The sequence below is a fragment of the Alexandromys fortis genome, unplaced genomic scaffold (assembly GCF_014885135.2).
Source record: "Alexandromys fortis isolate MF-2015 unplaced genomic scaffold, M_Fortis_MF-2015_v1.1 scaffold_99, whole genome shotgun sequence".
Taxonomy (NCBI): domain Eukaryota; kingdom Metazoa; phylum Chordata; class Mammalia; order Rodentia; family Cricetidae; genus Alexandromys; species Alexandromys fortis.
The window spans coordinates 3,965,840-3,984,995 of NW_026067982.1; positions in this window are offsets into that span (position 1 = coordinate 3,965,840).

The window sequence follows — 19,156 nt, forward strand, 5'->3', positions numbered from 1 at the left end:
TTTCAACAGCCCCTCTTAATCAAAGTCCTGTGTACTAATTTCCATCTCAAAGTCTGTGCCCAGGAGATACAGAATTGCCTGCCAACCAAGAACTAGGGAAGGACCCAAGTGGGTTGCCTCCAAAGAGTTCATCTTATCCCTTGGGCACCAGCTGAACACCACTGCGTGCCAAGCATCATGTTCCCTGAAGAAGAGTCGAGATTTGCGAGAGAGCCCAGAGTCATCGTCTTCCAAACATCCCTCAACAAAACCGAATGTATGAGTTGTTCTTCCAAGGAGTTTAATCCTTAATATCCAAGGTAGCTGCGGTGATCCGACGTGGGCCATCTGCTGTTGCGTCAATCTGTTCAGGCAGGAGAGTGGAAATCCTGGGAGAGCTGGAAAGCACAAGTTTGCTGCGTTCAAAAATAATGTGGCAGCGTTTCCAGTCCAGCTGCGAAGCACTGCATGACTAGGAAAACACGGGTCCCCAAGGAGACACGGCTACACACTGATGAAAGAGGGACAGGGCCAGCTTTATGATCTAATTGGGCATCAGAGAAACCAGTGCTTTAACCAGGTCTTTAAGCAGGGACATTTTTGCTGTAAATACTAGGACAGCTTTGTAGCCCCGCAATTTTCCTCCTTATTTCTTTTTATTTTTTTTTTATATCTTTTCACTTAACTACATTCTCCCCGAAGAAACAGTTATGTTTCTAAAAATTAATTTTGGAACAACAGCATAAAATGTCCATATTTATAGGGTTGAGGACTCACCATTTCTATCGTTTTAGAGTTTAATTAAGAAGTAACAGGCATGAGAGGCCAGGGTTGGTATTTATGTCTGCTGGGCTCATATGAACACAGGAATCTAAATCAGCATTAATCTGTATCAGGCATGAGCTAAAAGCCATGGCCACCAGATCCTTTAGATTAGTTAACACATTTTCCTGCACAGATCCACTCTATCACCTTTCCTGACTAAAGGTATCCCATTGGGAACAGCTTGCCACAGTTACTACAGCCGCTGAGTTTTCCACCATGACCCATCCTTTCATTTATACAAATACGGTGTAATCACCAAGGAATTTGCAAATGTTCAGTCCTTCTGTTTTCTCTACTGGAGCTCCAGTTTCCAGCCAAGGTGTTTTGTGATTTTTGAGGCCTGACTCAACACTACAGACCTCAGAACTTGTGGAGATGCTCTGCAAACCATATTTTCACAAGCACGATCTGACTCGTATTTACGGTAAAGATTGGGAAGCAACAGTCTTAACAACTATAGCCAGAATACAAACTCTGCATATAAATTAGCAAGTGCTGGTTGTTTACAAAAGAATCTTCTAATTTTTAGGTACTCATGCATGTGTGTGAAGTACCCTTGGAGTCCAGAAGGGGGTGGTGGATCCTAGTCTAGCAAGGTTTCTATTACAAGCAACCTGGGGAGCAAAGGGTTTGTTTTCAGCTTACAATTTCCAGTCCACAAGGAAGGGCAGTCCGGGTAGGAACCTGGAGGCAGGAACTGAAGCACAGGCTATGGAAGAACACTGGTTATTTTCCTGCTCCTCCTGCCTTGCTCAGCTTGCTTTCTTTTACATCTCAGGACACCTAGCCAGGGATGACACTACCCACAGCGGATTGAGTCCTCCTACATTAATCATTAATGAAGACAGTGGCCCACAAACTTTCCTACAGGCTACTCCCAAAGTGTAAAAATTCTCTCTTGTCCTGCAGACAAACACCGATTTCAACTGTGAAGCTTAAAATCAAAGTCCTGCATGCTAATCTCCATCTCAGAGTCCAAGAGAAAGGGCGTGGGTGGTAGGAGAGCAGAATGGGCAGACCAAGGACTTAGGGGGATTAGGGTCAAAAGGTGAAAAGAGAGACACGATCATACCTGATCATGAATGCTCAGCTGGGGAGGAGGAAGAACAAGTGCCATGAAACAGACGTGCTCCAAAAGGCATGCACTCTCCCGTGTGCCTCAGTGCCTTCCTGGACAACATGCAGAATACAAAGCCATCCCGGTTGTGTGATGTAGAAAATGAGTGGGCAATTTTCAGCTGCTGATATGGAAGCGATATAAGCCATGAGCTTGTGGTGTGCTGACCTCAATCTGAAATGGGTTCTGTGGTTGAATAGCACGGTCTTTGTAATTTTGTGGTTGGGGCTACTAACATTCATCCTTCCCATTCTATCACAGGTCTGTCCTGCCCAAATTAGAGAAGAAAAGGTATAAAAGTTTCCCCTTTCTCTGAAAAGCTCTGATGGCAGCATGCACGCTTCATTTCCCCCATCATGTCACCTTAGGTCTACCCAGGAGAGGCTGCGTTTGTAGTATCCTTCCTTGCCCATTCCCTGAACACAGAATACAATGTAATTCATGTTTTCAGAGATATTTGGATATTTGGAAATTGTACTTAAGAGAAAAGGAACTCTCAAATCCATTACCTGCGTGTCAATATCTTGGGCTCTGAGGAGATTCATAGCCAACTTTTAACTTTAGACCTAGTAATTAATTTCCACTTAATAGTCACTTACATAATTTTATTCTTGTGTTTTCTATTTCTCATTCTGATTATGAGATATTTCAATTTTTAAAAATTATTGTAGAGAATTTAATTTATAACCCCTTATCCTTTCCTGGATTGAATAAATGCTTATGTTTGTGCCTCTAGATTATGCTTAAACATAGAAAATGAGGTAAGATTCTGTCAGAGACCTCCTCATTGTTTTCAAACTCTTCCAATCGTTTAAAATTAGTGCGAATGTGTTTTTCCTACAGCTTGTTTCTTAATACTTCCATTATACTTCTAAATTTTAAAATAATATGTAATATTGGTCTGTGTGCTTAAATTTTTCTTATAAATGGTATCATACTGTGAGTAAGTAGAATTTATCCTAGGAACGAAAGGATAATTTTAACAATTGAGAATCTATTGTTAGAATCTATTTCATAAAGTGTTTAATGAATAAATATCAGATACTCATTTGTATATTGCAAACACATTTGAAAAAAAAAAAACTCAACATGCGTCCAGAACACAACCCTGTGAAGTCTATCAGTGTCTCATGTTAGTCCAGGGCTTCTCAGTTCTAGCACTATTGATATTATGAGTAGAACCATTACTCACTATGGAGTATATGCCTTGCATTGTTGAAGGTTTCCTCCTATTGGGAGCAAGGTGCTTAAGCTTTTTCCTTTACTTTTCAAAACACTTTCAGTAACTGTCCTGGCTTGATCATGGTGATGTTGCAGACAGCAATGATGCTCTTGATGTTACACTGACGTTGACGAGGGCAGGATATATTGTTTTAATGTGCATTAAAAAAGTGCTTGTGTTCTTAGGAATTCCCTTGGCCCTTTTCCATCCATCAGACACCTTCTCCTTCAGCAGTCGTTTGCTTTAAGGAAACAAGCCATGGCAAAAAATGACAGGGACCTAAGGAAGAGGCAAATTCCTGCTCAGAGAATGCAAGTGGAGAGGATAGCCTGGGCAGAGCAAACAGATCTGTGTGAGAAAGGATTAAGTTTAAGTTTTACCACTTTGTTCTCAAACAGATACCTAATACTAAGTGAATAAGAAGCGATAGGACTATTATAAGGAAGATGGGAAGTAAGATAGGTCGAAGATAGAGCAACTAGATGGACAGCAGAGACTCATCCAAAGAAGACGTGAGACAATTTCCAGGTCCTTCCATCTCCCTTGGGGTATTCCATTATAGTTGCACTAACCCTATACCTGTGGGAACCAGGCAAGAATGTATTTAAGCAGTGCTGGCTGTAGACCACACTAAAGTTCCCAACAGTTGATCATCTCCCATCTGTGTTCAGCAGGCAACTTGTAGACTGCCAAGCTGCCTGTATAGTAACAGTTTCTGGGTTCCCAATGGGTACTGTACCTCTCTGTGTCCTGGATACTGCAGGATATTTTGTTGCTAGAGGGACAGCCTTCCTGTCCACCTGGATAGCCAATGTTTATGGCAACAGTTGAGAATGTCTGCCAAAGATTCATGTATTGAAGACTAGGTACCCAATGAAGCAATGTTTGGAGATCAAATTTAGGGGATGTCATTGGCTCTGATTTCATTAGTGGATTAATCCACTGTGTGGACTATATGGAGGCCGAGGAACCTATAGGAGAAAGAACCTCATTAGGGAAAGGTCATCATTCATAGTGTTTACTTGGGGGCATATCTCATTCTCTCATCTCTCATTGGCTACAATCTCACTCATTGCTTCCTGCCTGCCATACTATGGTGTGGGAGGTCCTTCTGTCTGTGTGTTGCTTTTATTGGTCAATGAATAAAGAATTGCTTTGAGCCTACGGCAGGGAAGAACAGAACTAGGTAGGGAAAGCTAGGCTGTATGCTGTAAGAAAGAAGGGTGGAGTTAGAAGTGATGGGGCCACCAGAGACAGATGCTGGGAACTTTAGCTGGTAAGTCACAGCCACACAGCAACACACAGATTAATATAAATGGGTCAAATTAATATAAGAGTTAGCCAATAAAAAGCTAAAACTAATGGGCCAAGCAGCGATTTAATTAATACAGTTCCTGTGTGATTATTTCTGATCTAAGCTAGCTGGGCAGCCGTAAACCAACAAGCAACTTCCCTCCAACAATATTATGAGCAGCTTTGCTCTCCAACAATAATAGAACAATAGAGCCAAGTGATCATTGTATTAAACTTTAGAGACTATAAGCCCAAATAAGCTTTTCCTACTGTAGTTACCTCACGTTTTTTGTTACAATGTAGGGCATGCTAACACATCCATGATATTCTGGAAAAAGAGTAGGTGAAGAAACCATAAAGTGTTCCCTTCTTCATATTTAGATAAATGTTCACAAGAGATCACGCTGTGTTATTACTTTTGCAGTATTTACTATTTTTATCATCACGGCTAATATCTGATGCTGAGCAAGTCAAGTAACCTGCCAAGGTCTCGTGTCTTCAAATATGTGTGAGCCAAAGTCACCCACCTCTAAAATTTTACAATGTTCCTCCTCTCTCTCCTTTCCCACAGATTAACTGTTCTTCATAAATATGTAGTAACTGCTTGAAAAATATTCAGATGTCATCCGCTTTAAGTCACGAAAGATTGAGATGTAAAAAGCAAAATAAAAATGAAAAGTTGGGCTACTTTATCAGACAGCCTCAAGTGACTGCCAGAGAGAACTTTCTTGGAAAATGCCAAATTAATGGCGGTTTTACTGGATTTTTTTTCACTTCCTTTGCCTTCATCTGCTATGATTTTTAAATAGTGCCTGCACCTGAGGCCACAGAGTACTGAAGGTGCAATAGATCTCTCAGGATTTTACAACCAACAGTGTAATGCTTATCAGGAATGGCAAAATAAGTGACATTGTCATTTTGGGGGAAAAAAAGCCTAGGTTTCTGAGAGGGTAAATAATCATCCCCATGGAATTGTGAAGTGGAGAAGTTGGAATTCAAGGTCAGGATTTCAAAGCACATGCTCATGGTGGCAGAAGACATGAACATGTCCCCTGTAAGTTTTACTGTTGCGGCATGGCCATTGCCTCACCTGCTGGTTCACCTGGAAGGCCAAAGAGAAAGGCTTGTGTTTTACACACCGACCAGATAGTTTCTATCCCCATTTCCTTCCTTCAGAAAACTCGTTGTCATTGGAAAGACGCTTTCACTAGAGGGAATATTTTTGCAATCTATACAAGTGCAGAATGTACTAAGTAGTTCACACCTCTGCAGGATGGGCTGAGTCCCTGATTCACCTTAAAATGCATTCCCAGTGTAGAGCCAAACTCAAAGGGACTATATTAAAAAAATGAGTCATTCATCTTTGAGAACTAATTTTAAGTGGTTAGAAAATGAGAAAGTCTGTGCAAATATGCTACCAGTTATTAAATCCTGATTTGAAATACACAGCAAATGACTGTGGGTAAATATCATCACGGGATGATAATTATTCAAATTCATCCAGCTCCCACATTGCCAGGGCTCCACTCAGAAATATCACAGAACCAGGATGGTTTGGAGTTGACTATTGCAGTAACGACAAAAAAACTTAAAAGGAAAATGAATGCCTCATTATGCTATATAATTTTTAAAATTTGTCTGAAAAATTTTATAACCACAATTAAGATAAAGAACAAAGTCAGAGCAAAACAATGAACGACATTTTTGACACAAACAGAGCTGCTATCTGTAATATGGAAATTCTCATCATATGCAAAACATCCTAACTGAAAAAGAGTGCAGATCTTAAATGCAGGGCTGGAAAGATGGCTCAGTTGTTAAGAGCACTTGCTACTTTTGCAGAGCACACAGGTTCAGTCCCAGTACCCACATGGTAGTTTACAACTATCCATAATTCCAGATCCAAAGGATATGACACCTTCTTCTGGTCTCTGTTAATAGCTCCTAGACACCAAAAGCAGATTTTCGTCAGTGGTAACAGCTGCTCTTACCTGCTGAGCCATCTCTCTAGGCCCCAAACAGATACATTTTCAAGTAGAAGTGATCAAAGATACTATGATCAATTATCAAGTGAGAAGAATATTCCAGTCACTGGTAAATCAAGACACATTAAAACAGTATGTAGATATTTCGCCTTTCAGCTTAGGAAGGAATGAAAACATGTATCAGAGTGTCTGTAAAAATGCAGGGACACAGTGTCTCTCCAAGACTGTTAATATAATGTTTAAATGTACCCACCTTCAGACTAATCAGTGCAACTTTTGCCTGTGTAAATACTGAACATCTGTTAAAAGATACTTAGGCTTCATTATGAACACCCAGCACATCAAACATTTGAGGGAAAACAAATGGCCATTATTAAGAAACTGACAAGTCATAATTAATTCTCAAATAAAATACTAGGTGGTCTCCAAAGTGCTGTGTGTGTACCTTTGTGCATGTGCGTATAATTGAGCATTGCAGGTATGGTAGTATGGAACTGTTAATAAGATATTAGGCAGCAGTAATTATAAAACTTTATCATACCAATTAGTAATAACAATTATGGCTATTATTGCAAAATCATCGCACATTTCAGTACTGGAAAGTGCCTGAGAATAAAAAAGTTAACCTTCCAGTGGTGGCCATCTTCTGGAATTGTGATTGAAGAAAAATGTCACTGTGTCATGTAAACACTTCTGCGTGATTTCGGTCTCTGATAATGAATAGGCATTATTTTTGCTTCAATTAGACAAAGCCAGGGGCTGACAGATGGCTCAGTACTTACGAGCACATATTTCTTGTGCAGAGTTCAGTTCCCAGCAGCCTCGTCAGATGACACACACCACCTAGTTCTAGCTCTAGAGATGCCAATGTTCTTTCCAAGTCTTCTTGGGCTTCTTCACTTTGTACACATACCCACAGTGCATGCACACGTGCATGCACACCCATGTACACATACACACACACACACACACACAGATCTTTGAAAAGAAAATAGGCTGAAGATAGTTTCAAAAGAATTGATCATATCACCATTTTACTTTCGAAGGCTTGTGGCCTGTGCTTGAGAAAGTGAATGAATCCTGGTGCAAGGAAGAGTCATTTGATTTCTGAATGACGGCTATTCAGTTTCTATAGAGGAAATTTAGGCAGATTGTTTCAATAGGATTAATTGAATCATATTAGCTGTGTTGTGTGCCTATGTGTGTGACCACACGTGTATGCACATATAATTGTTTGTGAATGTGTGTGTAAGTCAATGCCTGCATGTGTTCATATGTGTGCATGCATGTGTGCACACACATTTGTGTTTTGATATGGATTTCTATGTGTTTAACTAGTTAGGCTGAGAAATTTACAATTAGGGAAAATGGCTTCTTTTCACATTTTAAGCCATTTAGGCTTTACTAGGCATCGTGTTATAGATGAAGCTTGTCCGTAATATAAATAGCCCGTGATTTCTGCCCTACTTGCCAGGACAGCTGTGCAAAGGGACTGAGTCAGTAAGGAGGAAACCACCATGAATGAAAAGAACAGTCGAAGGTGCAGTTTTCTGTGACTTCAGAAGCCTCACAAACAATGTGTTCAGCATGGCAACCAAAGATGAGAGATTGACTCCAGTACTTTTTCCAGAACTTCTTATCTTACTTGCATCTACAAACAGAGTCAAGACCACTGCATTTGCTGCAAACTATGTGTCAATCATCAGATGACCTTATGAAAGCCTGGACTAATTAGGAAAAGTGGAACCGAATCCCAGGGTCTGGAAATTAGACTTCAGAGAGCAGTGTTATAACCAATATCAGCCATGTAGCATCCAAACACTTTGCTGGACCGCACTGCCCGCTCTGCATTAGTGTTTAAATAGGAGTCGTCATGGATATCAATCATGTTTTCTGTATCTTAGGAGACTCAAAGAAGTAAGGCAATTCTTTTTTTTAGAGCGAAAATTTCTTATTTACTTATTTAAATTCTGGCCTTAGTTTTCCTTCTTGATTCCTAATGAACCAGATAAACAGAGAAGAAATAAGCACACCACTGCTATCAGACAGATTTGGCGAAGTCAGAAATGTCATGTTCAGTATGGCTTCCCTGCCCAACCGACATGAACCCAATGCTCATTTTCACATTCCTCTCTCCATTTTTTCTCATGCAGATAATTTTAAACATCATTTCCTCAGGAGGTCAGAGGACACTGATGCTTCCATGCCATACTGCTGAGTCTCTTTTTCCTGGCAAAAGAGTCAAATGAGCAGGCCAATCTTTTAGCTTGCTCTTGAAGGGAATGCATGTGAATGACCCGGATCTGTGGTGGCCTCCATGACGTCACGAGGAAAAAGCTTATAAAATGAGAGGTACTGGCCAACATATCATGAAACTGCCTAACAAGAAGCATTGTTATCTCTCTTTCCAAGATTTCTGCCCAGTTAGAATAATCAGCTCTTTTTCAGATTAGTCAGTATTCCATGGATTTCCTGTTCCTTTTTACTGCTAAAACGTCACTGTAAACCCAAGCATCACATCACTAAAATGTAAAGTAGAGACAGGGATGCTCATCTCACAGCAATGGATGCACAGATATGCAAAAGGTGCACAGACAAGGATAAAACCCATGACACATCACTACTGGAATGCCTGTCGTTGGGAGGGCTCACCTGACAGCCTATGCAACTACTGCCTCATTCCACACTAGCCACTTGATTTTTCTCCACACTGATTTGCATCAAGAATAAAATATGACATCAATTATTTATCGACTTCTTGTCTGGGCTCTTCATAAGGCCAGAAACTTCATTGTGTTTATTGCTGTAATTTCAGTACTTGAAATTGTACTTAGTGTGTAATTCACATTTGATAAATATTTATCAGTTAATGAATGAGCAAAGTAATGTATGTAAAATGTTTAGCATATTAACACACACATAAATGAGAATGGTCGTAACTGTCGTCACAGATGATAATGGTTACAGAACAAGCAAAACCGACGAGAGAGAAGCTGTAAATATGGTTATCCTGACAGAGGATGCATAAATAGAGGAAGTGCAGACCTTTACAGGCTATGTATGTCTCTAGGTGAAGAAGACATCTCTAGTCCAGCTTCTTCTAAGTTTGGGATTCCTGTATTTTCCGTATAAGGTCTTACTACATTATTCCAGCTGTTCTCAATCTCCTGGGCTCAACAGATCCTCCTACCTCTGCTTCCCAAGTAGCTGGAACCAGATGTGTGTCCCACTATGCCCATATCCATGTCAATTGTCATTCCTTGCCTGGCATGGCAGTGCATGCCTACATTTACAGGCCTGTCATCTAAACATATGGGAGGTGGAAGCAACATAGTCAGGAGTTCAAGACCATCCTTAGCTGCTGTAGAGTGAGTTGGAAGCCACCCAGGGCTACAGGAGAATATCTCTTAAAAAGCATAAGATGCATTATATAAACTGATCAGATTGTACTTATATATTAAGGAACAAATACAGAAATACATCTACATATAACAACAGTTCAAGAAATAGAGGCCATGAACATGAGAGAGAGCAAGGGTGGTGGTTCATGTGAAGGGTTGGAGTGAAGAAGAGGAAAAAGGAAATATGATTATATTTTAATTTCAAATACGTATATATCTACAATATATATGATATGTGTATATCAGACATGTATCATATATCACAGAAAATAGAAAGGATTGTCACTCTTTGGTTGTTTGTAGGCTGTGACTGGAAAGAACATAACTCTGCTGGCATCATCAAACTAACCGAGAGAGGGTGATAGGGTGAGAGAGAGGGAGGGAGGGAGGGAGGGAGGGAGGAAGATATCTCTCTGCCTGTTGTAAGACAGAATCTCTCCAGGTTGTCCTGTCCATCCTGGAATTTACTATGAAGATCAATGTGGCCATGAACTCATAGAGATTAGTGTCTGCCTCCTGAGATTTAGGGCATGTGCCACCATGTTACGTTTGATGACAGGATTACAAAATAATGAATGAACTTGAGTTGTTGTTTTTTTTAACTCATTTATCAAAATGAATAAAATACACATAGAATCTTAGAGGCCACCCAAATGATTTCTTCCTTGAGGAACAGATGCCAAACTTGATGGGATTTAATGAATCTAACCCGTGTCCTAAGGGTATTGAATGGTTATTTACAGTGATAGCCTTTTCAAGAGTGTAATACTGATGACCGACTGGGGGCAGGGGCTGAATGAGGCATTTATCATCCACTGGACGATTCCACTCCCATCACAGTGATCCCATTGCATCCTCAAGAAGCAGGCTAGAAATTACACTTAGTAAAAACTCTTAGATACTGAGAAGTTTGGGATGGGGTATCAGATGCCTTGAGAGACATGCCTCATCCCCTGACACCCTGTGTGCTGTCCCCATATGGCATGACCCAGGCCTAATACCTTAAAACAAAACAAAACCCAACAAACCACTCACAACCAACATTCCCCTCAAACATTTTTGTTTCTGACACAATGTTTCACTGCATAGCTCTGGGTGATCTAATATTTATTTATTTAGTGGGGATGGGGATGATGATGGACATGGGGGCATATGCCACAGTGAGGCATGTGTACAGGACCGAGTAAAACTCGTTGCAGCCACTTCTATACTTCTACTATGTGAGTACTGGGGATTGAACTTGGGTTATCAAGTTGGCAGCCAGTGCCTTTACCTGCTTAGCCATTTCAAGAGCCCCTTTCTCACATCCTGAAGGATGCATTCTCAGCTTTGCAGGAGTTCCTATGGGGAAAAACCTGTAAACTACAATTATATTCTAATGGAACACCTTTGCTCAACAGCACTCTATGGGGACAGACCTTACAAGCTCATGCAAATTTATATCAGTTAGCACTGGAGGCTCATCTCTAGGTTATCAACAGGATAACAACCTCACAGGTTCAAATAGCACATTGTTACAATAAAAATTAGATGCGTCCCCTACAGATCTAACAACCCTGAATTAACAGGTGTGAAAATGGAAATTCACCAAAATGCATCCTTTATAAAACCAAGGTAATATGACTTAAATGTTCATCGATACGGGACAAAAATTATAGGATCTTCATAGTATATCACAAAAACATTATCAGTCCTTAAAAAGGATAGCTTAGACCCACATACATTAGATAAATTTGAAGAACATATTACATGGATTGGGGGAGGTATAAGCAGATAAAATAGGCCTGGAAGATGGTTCAGTGGGGGGGAAAGCACTGGCTACACAAAATGAGACCCAACTTTGAATCTCCAGCACCCACATGAAGTCCCGGGCATGGCTGTGTGTACCTGTATCCGTAGTATTATAGCAGTCAGAGAGGAGCATATCTAAAGATTGCTCGTTGTCATCTCGTTTAAGGACACCCTGTCTCAAAGGAATAAGGCTGATAAATAAGGATACTCAACAATTCTATCATTCTCATATACACATATGTTCATGCTCTATCCATTCCCCTGTGTGCCCGCAACCCACATGTACCACATAGCTACTCATACATACAATAAAATAAAGAAAGTGCCCCCATGAAAGAACTATACATGAGAGCTGAATTTTGCTGTATGAACCAGTTAATGTCTGCTTGTCCATTCAACATACATGGGGAAGACATGTATCCACCATTCATGGGCTGAAAATGAGTTGTACTGTAGTAATATCAGGGTAAATTTCTTTTCTACTCTCTTTATTTTATCCCCCCCCAAGATGATAGGGTCTCACACTGTAGCAAAGACTGGCCCCGAATGCAGGATCTTCCTGGCTCAATCTTCTATGAATGAATTATGGGCATTATAGGCTTTTCCACCCCATGTGTTCCTTACTTTTTATAATCACGTGGATTTTACATAAAGGATATCTTTGAATGCCTTTGCATAGTAAAAACCCTAGCTATGCCAAGAGTGCTGTCCAGAAGCACCCATGTGTCCAGTGTAACTTTACTCTGTTCCTGCCTAACTCGATCTTAATTCCAAGAACAATGCGTCCATTACTCTGGATAGGCCGTTGTCACACTGGAAGCTCAGCAGCTGATTGTTGAAGTAAGAACAGAAAACACACATTCCAACCTGCTTCCTACACCACCTGAGCTTGACTCTGAAGGAGCGACAAACATTTTGAAGCCCATTGAATGACTGCCGCCTCACTTCCACACTGCAATGTGGGAACAATCTACAGTTTGTGAAGAGCCCTCAGGAGAGAAAGAAAAGGAGCCTTTATGTTGATAGCCATTTCTTCATGAAAGAGAAACAACAGAGCTCCGTGGAAAGGTAAAACACATCCATGGTGTGCGCTGAAACACGGGGATGAAATGCCAACAATGCTCAGGTATGAGAGAGATGGAAGCAGTTTGAGAGCATCCCTCTAAACGTCTCCAGGCTCCTACTTGGAGAAGCTCTGCACCATGTCCACCAAATTAAGAGGAAATGGGTTGAGAAGATCAAGGTAGTGAAAGCAAATGCTCCCGTCACTCCTGAACGCCCCAGAAGTCATTACTGAGTGTATCCCACGGTATAATAAATAAAACAGATTGGCTGTGTGGCGGGGAACATTGCAGAAACCTGGAGCGTCTTTAAAGGCCACTGTGCTGAGCCAGGAGTATTAAAAAGTGAGGCATTTCCTCGCTTCACATTTAAATGCGGCAGCTTGGGAGAGAAACCGTACTTGAAATGGATAGGAGTAATTTCCCATCGTTATGGAAACCCTAAACAACCCCTGACTGCTTATGCTCTCATCTCGCAGCATCCCGGTAAATTGCAGTTATTTGTTCCAAACAAACAGAAAGGCCCATGTGATAATGGAGCAATTTAAGGCTGGGAGAATATGACACCTGTAATTCAATTTCATGGCAGCTGGTTTCACAACATGCTTATAACACGGGGAAACATCTCTCTGAGTGTGACAGCTCCACTCTTCCTAAGTGGGGACTCAGAGGATAAGTGGACTCCAGTGGACAGAGGCACTCTCCGCAGGCTGGTATTAACTCAGTCTGGTCCCCCCATTGTGCTGACATGCACTAGATCTTCAGGGGAAAGGGCGAATCAAGGTTCCTAACACTGACAGTGCAGTAAAGACAGACTGTGAGAAGAGAAAGCTCCAGAACAAAACTGGCTGCCAATTATCACCGTCCACAATATATAAGGCACTGAAAGAGGCATGCCCATCCACAACACACATGTCATATTAACATCTACATCATCCTTTGAACACAAACTAAAGACAAAACAGTTTTCAGCAGCAACAGCCACTTAAAAGCTGGATCTGTAAAATGAAGCTGTGAAATGTTGATACCAGTGACTTCTAGGTAGCATAAATAGCAATTAGTAGTGACGTTAATAGTGCTTGTAGTAACGCCAGTGAGCACACAGTATTAACAACATCCAGCGGATTTTCACAAGGGTCAAATTTAAGGGCCATCATCATCTCTTCCATCAAACATCCAAAGACACATGGCTGATGAGTCTGGAGCTAGCAACTGACTAACTGGCTAACTTACCTGAGGTTTGAGTATATCTTGTTTTCTCAAAATATAACCAAGCAACTCAGGAAAAATCTTGCCAAAATGTTGTCAGGAAAGGCAGGCGAATTTTGTCAAGCATTTATGGACTTCTGTCTTACACATGTTCTTACTAATTGCTCTCATCAACTTGTTAGTGAGGAAATCTATTTAGTCCTCATTACAGAAAACATGGTGATGCAAACAGGTATTCAGCCCGTCTCGCAACTGCACAAGGAAATCAGAGAACCTTAACGTGTAAAAGTAGTCTAAGCCTTGATTCCCATTAGGTTCTGAGAGACTGGATTGATGTTGGCATTCAGAGCACTAAAGTGAAGATTTTGGCTTGACACTGACTGGTTGGGCGTGTGCTAAAAGTGTGGTGGTTCTATTGGATTTGGAACGTGCACGTAGAATTTACACTTTCAGAAACTTCTATGTTACGTCAGGGCATTGACAGAGAAATGTCTGTCAAGCGAATTCATGATGTAGAAAGTGACTTAGTAAATTCGCAAAGTTTTAATGGCATTAGACTGGGGCATTAGTGTGGAGGGCTTGATAGCTGTACAAGGTCCTGGTTCGATCCCCAGAAATGCTTAAAACAATAAAAGCAATTTTTGTATGAATAAAAGAAGCAAAGCTTATATCAAAGATAAACTAGGCAGGCAAACTTTTGCACCTCAAGCTTTTCTGTGTATTTTACTAAATTACTTGAGAGTTAGAAGAGAATAAAAGTAAGGCATAAACAAGAACTTGCCAATGTTAATGACTGTGATTATATATACAGCATTAGCTGCCAAAGACACAGAAGAAGATGTGAACTATGATGGGGATAGAAGACCAAATTAACCATAAAGTACCTCTGAAGCTTATAAAACCCATTGATGCCTCTAAGAAGGGAGCTTTGAAATGCAGGGTTGATGTATCACCAAGTCTTCTTAAGGCAAAGTGAAGGATTCAGAAGCAAGTTCAAAGTATAGGTGTGTTGAAGTTTAGGACCACCACAGCCTCAACCTCTCCTCTGGTCCAAAACAAACATGGAATAAAACCAGCCTCACATCTGAAAGACAGGTAAATGACACCTCCTTCTCTCTGAACAACACCTTCATAGTTTCCATCTTAAATTTAGACTGCCTAAACAATTCCAGAAACTATTGGCCTGGAAAGTAACTGACTGTTATATTCTCAGGGTTGAGGCTTCTAGAGACCAGGAATACTGATAAATCTGTCATTCCCTGGTACAGTAGCTGGAATATGGCAGGAACATAGGCAGGGATGAGTGGCCTTTTTCTAGCAGAGCAGGACAAATACCTCAACAGCCACCCATGAGCAGAGGACTGCTTGTCCCAGAAACATGTAGGGAATTTGCCTAGAGTTTAGACTAAGAGCCCCTAAAACCCAGTCTTAATTCTGTCACTCATAACCTGTGCTGAAATCTCAGACCTGTGCTTGAAGACCCAATATCCTCATCTATGCAATGAGGAACCTTAAGAGAGCACTAATGTATATAAGTAAATTAGCATCGTAGAGTACAGTAGCATAAATTAGAATATGGTTAGAAGGAAATAGTATATTAGACTACATTAGCAAATCTATATTTGCTGCTAAGCATAAAATGCATCTTAAAATAGATGCTCCAGAAAAAGTTAGTTCATCCTGTCCTTCTTTCCTATCTTCACTCCCAACCACCTTAAAGGAGACGCCTCACTTTTGGCGGTATGTTCATAGAAAATCAAAACACATGGCAGCAGTTTCCTCTGGCTATAGCATTCACGTTCTCCAGCATCTTTGCAAACTGCTTCTAAGGGTTTCAGGGCAGGCACTATGAAGTTCATGGACATGTGAAAAGAGGATGGAGCATCTGCCATGACACACGAAGACTGACTTAGGCGGGTCAGCTTTTGCAGCTGTTCAGTATCCTGATTCGAGAAGTGCCGGTCACCTTTGTTTTACATAAGAATGATTTAAGATCAACAAAAACAAGAAACTTCCGTGGTTTCAAAAAAAATTGCATACTGAATACATTGTTACAGTGGGGGGAAGCAATCAAGGAAGATGGGGGATTCTTTTTTGAGCAAGGAGTCACATGCATTTGTGGGGAGCTTTGTAAAAATCATGATCCCAAGGTTACACTTTAGAATCTTCACATTAAAGAGATAATAATGACACTAAATGTTTGCTCATGAGTTTTCTGTGAGGATTAAATAAACCAGCACATAAGGTAAGATAAGATCACCTGGAGATTGCTCAAGGATGTCTTCAACGCTACCAGTGTTCGAGATCAAACCACAGAACAGAGAAGGAACTTCCAAACTTAAAATAAGACTCAATGAGATGTGTACATCACAGGGATTTAAGGACTTTCTGATTTATCCAAATCCTACATTTCATCAAGGTAAGTGTTTTGGGGAGATGGCCAATAATGGACAATAAAGTCACAATTACAAATTTTCGAAAAATGATTGACTGAAAGATAGGAAGTTGAGTTCTTTGTTTTCTTGGTGTTTACTTTTCTCAGTTGTCTGCATATTCTGGGTGTTAATCTTCAGAGCTGTAGCTGGCAAAGACTTCCTGCCTTCTGTGTGCTGCCTCGTCACTTCACTTCGTGGACAGGTTCTTTTGCTCTGCAGAAAGCAGATTTTAAGTTCTCTGAGGCTGGCCTTGGAGAGGTGGCTCGGCAGTTAAAGAGTGTTTGCTGCTCTGAAGAGGACTAGATTTTATTCACAGGGATCCACATCAGATGGCATACCTCCTGCAACTCCAGCTCTAGGGACACAGACTCCCTCTTGAAAAGTAGTCTTAATTCCAGCAGTGTTACTGTTGCCCATCTGCTAAAAAACATTTAAAGGCAGGGCACTTCCACAAGCCCTTGGAGGCACACAAGAAATTCTGTCTTTTATACCCCCCTCACTTTTATTATCCAGCTTTATCATAGAAACTTGGCTCAGAACATACTTGAACTGTTTCCAATAATCAGTGCTAACACCCAGAGACATGGATTTTCTGTCATCTTGGCTGGTGACATTGGTACCTGTCACACTGCTAAAGTAATTCCTAAGCTTATCTTTAGTGTCCTCTGCTCACCCTACATGATCAATGAAAGGTCATTTTCCTTAATTTGAGAAAAAAATATTCCTGTTATTATCATAGCTTGTCGAGAATAGTATCCTATCCTTTTTTTTTCATGTTTTAAGCTCATTCTTTGACAGTTTAATGCATGTGTTTATGATCCTTTGAGCACACTCATTCATACTGTTCCCGTTTAATCTTGATGAACTTAGTTTTCTTTTCCCTAAACCACTTGCCCTTCGATATCTGTTTTATCTATTGTGATCTACTAATCTAATTGGGTAACTCTGGTGGCTACACCACTCAAGAAAACAATAGCCCCTCTGACAACCCCTAACTGCTGAAGCTTCTCAAGTCCCTCCCCCTCATGTTTGAATGTTGACCTGACCAGTTTTGTCCAGGAGTCTTGCTCATGTAACCATAGCTACTGTGATTTTCTGAGTAGAATGGCCATGACATGTCCAGAAAACAACTTCAAGTTTTTATGTTCCTTCTGCCATTGTATAGCCATTTTCAAGCAGAAAAATAAAAAGTTAACATATAAAATTCAATTGTCATCCTATATATAATGGACAAACATACTGAGGGAAAAAAAACAGGAACAATCACAATTATAATAGTTTTGAGAGAAAACCAAACCCAAACCAAAAAAAAAAAAAAAACCCTTGGAACAAACCTAAGGAAGTGAAAGACAGCTGCAATGAAAATTTGAAGACACCAAAGGAGCAAATAGAGTCACACAAGATGGGAAAAGATTCCTTGCTCATGGATCAGAAAAATTAACATTGTGAAAAAACGTAGATCATGCTACCCAAAGCAACGTTCAGATCCAATGCAATCATCACCAAAATTCCAATGCCATTCTTCACACAAATAGAAAAGAACAATCATAAAAACCCATCTGGAAGCCCAAATGACTCCAGCTAGCCAAACCAACCCTGAGAAGAAAGAACAATGCCAGAGGTATCGCCGTCCCTGAGTTCATACTACGGTACAGACACATAACAGCAAAATCAGCAGGATACTGGCAGAAAGGCACACTTGGATTAAAATAGAGGACCCAGATAAAAACTCATTCAGCTAAAAGGCACCTGAGCTTTGACAATGATTTTTGACAAAAATACACACTGGAGAAAAGACTACCTCTTCAATAAAGGATAGAGGGGAAGCTATATATGTACATGTAGAAGAATGAAACTCTAGTCTTATTTCTCACCCTGCAGAAAACTAGATTCTAAATAGTCAAGCATTGTTTAAATCCCACACCTCAATTTTAATACACAAGACCCTTCGTTTTTTATCAGCATGTCTCTTGAAACATTCCTCTAAAGTGGAAGCTTCATTTTCTGCTCCCCCTGTGGCTCCTCGTCCACTTAGTGGCGTTTCCTAAGCCTGTTCTATCAATGCCCTCAGGCGGTGACCCACGCCACAGCCCCTCACTTCTCTGCAATGTCTTGTCCCACTTGACAGAAGCACGGCCCAGCATTCTGCTCACTTGTGATTCCCTGCTGTTTCCTTGATGAATTGTGAATGCTTTCTAAGATGTGAAAGGTTGCGGGCACGGTGACACACAGAAGCCACTGCACAAGGTCTTCTTGAGGACACTGTGCAGACTTTGACTTCAGAGTGATCTGTGTTAGCAGCAGTTCAGGCAGATCTGACAGGGTCATTTACATGCCATATCCCACATACGCTCGGGGCTACTCATGAAGACCAAAGTGCCACAAAGAATGGCTCAGAACAATTTCAAATGGGAGACAGTTTAAAGGTTCTCCCAGACCCTTGACAGAATTCTTTATTTAGGATCCATCAGCCCCACACATTTCTAATGTGGGAAATTCGATGCTTATGGAGATAAGTTATTCACAAGAGAGAAGTAGATTCAAATTCTGACCCTATCTTGATTGCTGTGTGACCATCCATAGATCAAATAACCTTACCAAGCCTTACTTTCCTAACTTGTAACATAGAGTTCTAATGGTTCTTAGTTAATATGATGCTGAGCTGATTAAGTGCAATAAGGTACTTAACATATACTTAGCACATGACAATTGCTTGCACTGATCATTCTTATTCTTAGAAAGTCCTCAAACCATAAATATTTATTTATCTTTTTAACATCTTGTACAAGTGTTTCATCGTGCATGGTTACTCAAGTATCTATCATCTATCTACCTTTA